Below are 4,911 nucleotides of genomic sequence, written 5' to 3'. Positions count from 1 at the left end.
GATCTTTGACAAACCTGACAAAAACAAGCAATGAGGAAAGGATTCCCTATTTAATAAATGGTGCTGGGAAAACTGGCTACCCATATGCAGAAAGCTGACACTGGATCCCTTCCTTACACCTTATACAAAAAATTAATTCAAGATGGATTAAAGACTTAAATGTAAGACCTGAAACCATAAAAGCCCTAGAAGAAAACCTAGGCAATACCATTCAGGACATAGGCATGGGCAAAGACTTCATGACTAAAACACCAAAAGCAATGGCAACAAAAGCCAAAATAGACAAATGGGATCTAATTAAACTAAAGAGCTTCTGCACAGCAAAAGAAACTATCATCAGAGTGACAGGCAACCTACAGAATGGGAGAAGATTTTTGCAATCTTTCCATCTGACAAAGGGCTAATATCCAGAATCTACAAATAACTTAAACAAATTGACAAGAAAAAACAGCCCCATCAAAAAATGGGTGAAGGATATGAACAGACACTCCTCAAAAGAAGACATTTATGTGGCCAACAAGCATATGAAAAAATGCTCATCATCACTGGTCATTAGAGAAATGCAAATCAAAACTACAATGAGATACCATCTCACACTAGTTAGAATGGTGATCATTGAAAAGTCAGGAAACAACAGATGCTGGAGAGTATGTGGAGAAATAGGAACACTTTTACACTGTTGGTGGGAGTGTAAATTAGTTCAACCACTGTGGAAGTCAGTGTGGCCATTCCTCAAGGATCTAGAACTAGAAATACCATTTAACCCAGCAATCTCATTACTGGGTACATACCCAAAACATTATAAATCATGTTGCTATAAAGACACATGTACATGTGTTTATTGTGGCACTGTTCACAATAACAAACACTTGAACCAACCCAAATACCCATCAATGATAGACTGAATAAAGAAAATGTGGCACATACACACCATGGAATATTATGCAGCCGTAGAAAATGATGAGTTCATGTCATTTGCAGAGACATGGATGAAGCTGCAAACCATCATTCTCAGAAAAGTATCATAAGAACAGAAAATGAAACACTACATGTTGCCACTCATAAGTGAGTTGAACAATGAGAACACATGGACACATGAAGGGGAACATCACACACCGGGCCCGGTTGTGGGGTGGGGGCTTAGGGGAGGGATAGCATTAGGAGAAATACCTAATGTAGATGATGAGTTGCTGGGTGCAGCAAACCACCATGGCACGTGTATACATATGTGACAAACCTGCACATTCTGCACATCTACCCCAGAACTTAAGGTATTTAAAAAAAAAAAAAAGGATCTGTCTGAATGCTGTGCTGACAACAGAATTGAGAGGCGAGGGATGAGGGAGGCAGAAGGGAAAACAGTGGGAAGCCAGTGCAGTATTCCAGGCTGGAAATGTCGGTTACCTTGACTGGGGTGTGAGCAGTGGAAATCGTGGGACGTGAGCAGATTCTGGATGCATTTGAAGATGGACTTCGCAGCATTTGCTAATGGATTATATCTGTGGTGTAAGAAAGTGTAAGAAAGAGGAATCAAGGACCCCCATAGTTTTAAAATGAGTGAGTAGAAGGGTGGAGCTGCTGTCAGTGGAGATGGGGAGACTCTGGCAGGCACTTATTTGAGGAGGGGGCTTTGCAGACATTCAGTGGAGGAGATGTCTACCAGTCATGCAGGTGAGGGAGCTGGGGTGGCAGTTGGACAGACAAATCTGGAGTTTAGGAGAAAGGACTGCGCTGGAGGACTCGATTAGGGAGGTCACAACTTATAAATGATACTTAAAACCTCAGGCATGGATGAGGGCACCAAGGAAGTGACTGCCTGTAGAAGAGAATGAGTGCAAGAACTGGGCCCTGGACCTCCAGTGCTACACTCAGAGCAGACTGCACAGTTCTGAACACCAAGTTTAGAAGGCACATAGACCAAGGAGTCCCAGACTTTACTGTGCACAGGAATCACCTGGATGTGATGCTAAGATCCAGGAAGTCTGGAGTGGAGCAAGAGATTCTGGATTTGTGACAAGGCTGGAGCTCATGCTGCTGGTCTCCAGATCACACTTGGAGTAGCAAGAACATCAGGATCCCAATGCCTGTGCATCAGCCTCAGCTGTAAGGCATGTTAGGTAAGCGTTTTCTGAGTCTTGTGCATAATACTCTGATCCAGGGGGTTCTGGGGAGTGGCCTGAGTATTTCCTGAGCCTCCACTAGCAATCCTGTTGATCAGCTAGAGTGGGAACCACTGATATGAGTGATCAGAGAGTGCCCAGGGTGGGTTCGCTGGGTGGGCTTTGAAACCCTGTTTAAAAGTGGGTTTTCCCCTCAGAAAGAAAAGGGAAGACATATATCATCAAATATGAGATGTGATGTCCTTATTATTCTCTGTACCATGGAGTGGAGGCCAGGTAGACGATTCAAGATGTGGCCCTCAGCTCTGCACAAAGAAACCCCTGAATGCTGCTGTCTGACACTGGTGCACAGATTGTTACCTCACTTCTTGGAGCAAACACAGAAACCAAATTTTTCTAATTTATACATAAAGTATTATAAATGGTATTGGGAGATAATTTTATTATGGGGAAGGCCACAGAAGCAGGCTTGAAACGGCACAGCCAGGAACAGATTCCACAGTCTACCCTAGGTCAGGTCCCTCCTAGTAACAACTGCCCCTGCTGCTAAGCACAGATGCCACTGCTCACATCTCTGAAACCCTGGTGCTGGACACTGGACCCTGAGGCTAGGACAGATGTCACTGCTGCACCTGGAAACTGGACATCACCACTGTCACTCAGCTATCTTTACTAAAATGCGTTCTGCACAGTCACGGCCTCATCCTGGGTCAGGGTCCCACAGGTGGTCGTCTGACTGGTGGAGCCTAAGCCTCATGTCCATGACCAACTATTGGGGTGACTGGATAGTCCTGTTCCAGGGAGGGAGGTGGTTTCTGCCTCCTCTCAAGACTCTAAGTGTCATAAACCAAAAATAAACTTCAAAGACCCCCGACCCAACCCCAAACATCTTAATGGACACCATCCTCACCTGCGGCACTCAAAATTTAACCGGAAAGACTGATTCAGACCATGATGGGAAGTAGGCATCGAACATTCCTCATTATGTATGTCCTCTTCCCTTTTGGAATTCAGGAAAAGCTGACCAGCATTTAACATCAACACAGACCTTAAATATGATAAGAAACATTTACAATCTAATCTCTCTGAAACCTGCCAACTGGAGGCATCATCTGCATGAGAAAATTTGGTCTCCACAACCTCTTATCGTAACCCAGACGTTCCTTTCTATTGATAACAGCCAATTGCCAAACAGAACATTTTAAAATCTACCTAAAACCTAGACGCTCCCCACCCCAACCCTGATTCAAGTTGTCCTGTTTTCTGGACCAAACCAATGTATATCTTAAATGTATTTGATTGATGTCTCATGTCTTCCTAAAATGTATAAAACCAACCTTGGCCCCAACCACCTTGAGCACATGTTCTCAGGGTCTCCTGAGGACTGTGTCATGGACTGTGGTCACTCATATTTGGCTCAGAATAAATCTCTTCAAATATGTTACAGAATTTGACTCTTTTCATCAACAGTGTGGAATTCTGGTGTAATAAGAGGGTTCAAGTGCTGGAGTGTGAGGGGTGGGAAAAGAATGACAAATTTTAATTCTTGAGCAGTGATCCAAGACAAGAAATTTATCTGGTACCTGGTAGGCATGCAGAGTGGCTGAATGAACCAGTGACTAAGAAATAATATATTTCCACCCATTCCCTTGAAAGTATTTACATCAAGTTTTTGTCTATCCCAGTTTATAGTCTAGATTATTGGGGTGGCATTGTGTGATGGTGAAATGATTATTCAAACATCTTCCCTCAGCATTGTCTCTTACTAGGATTAAAACACCCAGGTTTGTAAGATCTCAGAGGATCTGGGTCCACATCGATGTTTTATATTAATATTTGTATTATCTTGTGTGTGGAAATATTTCTGGGGAGAGAATCTCTAACATTTATTGGTTTTTATGTGACCCTCTCAGAGGCCTAAAAGAAAATCTTAACTTCTAGATTAGAGATAGGGCCACTCCACGTCTGGACAATGAACAGCTGGTTTAGCTGGTTGAACACCTGTGTTTAGCAGACTTAGGGACATGAAATAAATGCTTACATTTTGTTTATCTTTTCCTCTGGGACCAAAGAAGGCAGAGGTGTACTTGCTTACTCTTACTATAAGTTTCTCTCTGTGATGGGGTTTTCCTCCACCCAAATAACTTTCCGATTCTCTAACAGCAGCTGGGAGTCCTAAAGTTCGACTCCATTCTGACACTAACTACCTGGAGTTCACCTCAGGCTCCACAGGTTTAAGGGCTCAGTCCCACAAGACTGTCCTCACTTCAGATGCAAGTCACAAGTATAGGGTCCCAGGTTACCTGCACTTCTGTCTGTCATGGTTGCAAAGTCAGGGGTCTCTAATCTCCCAAGGACTGATAATTCTTAAACTAACTCAAAGAACTCAGGAAGTTGCTATAGTCATGTAAACTAAAAAACGTCTGAGACAGGTCTCAATCGGTTTAGAAATTTATTTTGCCGAGCTGAAGATTAACCTTGGAAGAAGAGACACAAATTGTCGTACCATCTGTGGCCCATGCTTTTTCCTAAGAGGGGTTTGAGGACTGCAATATTTACAGAAGAAAGAGCAGGCAGGAGAGGAAAAAGGAACAGTCAACTATGCTTTCATCTCGTGCTCAGTAAATCTGCATTTTACATACGATAAAGTAAATGTTGGGTAGAGAAGTCAAATATGCGTTTGTCTCCAGGTAGATGGAGGGAAGATTTCTAGTCTTATCTTTGTCTTGTACCTGTGAAGATAAGCTGTTAATTTACATTGGCAGAGTGAAATTAAACAAAACTCAGTTTT

General features: G+C 42.9%; 1 protein-coding gene across 1 annotated transcript in view; it reads left to right on the top strand.

The window, feature by feature from the left end:
• Positions 1–2,117, top strand: part of LOC108543093 (class I histocompatibility antigen, Gogo-B*0101 alpha chain-like) — a 15,705-nt gene extending 13,588 nt beyond the window's left edge. The window contains exon 10 of the mRNA XM_017893431.1: positions 1,786–2,117. The gene's annotated coding sequence lies outside the window, so the exon portion shown is untranslated. The remainder of the gene's footprint in view (positions 1–1,785) is intronic.
• The last annotated feature ends 2,794 nt before the right edge of the window (positions 2,118–4,911 follow it).

This window comes from Rhinopithecus bieti, unplaced genomic scaffold (genome assembly GCF_001698545.2).
Source record: "Rhinopithecus bieti isolate Rb0 unplaced genomic scaffold, ASM169854v2 scaffold_24193, whole genome shotgun sequence".
NCBI lineage: Eukaryota > Metazoa > Chordata > Mammalia > Primates > Cercopithecidae > Rhinopithecus > Rhinopithecus bieti.
This window is presented reverse-complemented; position numbering and strand designations above follow the sequence as displayed.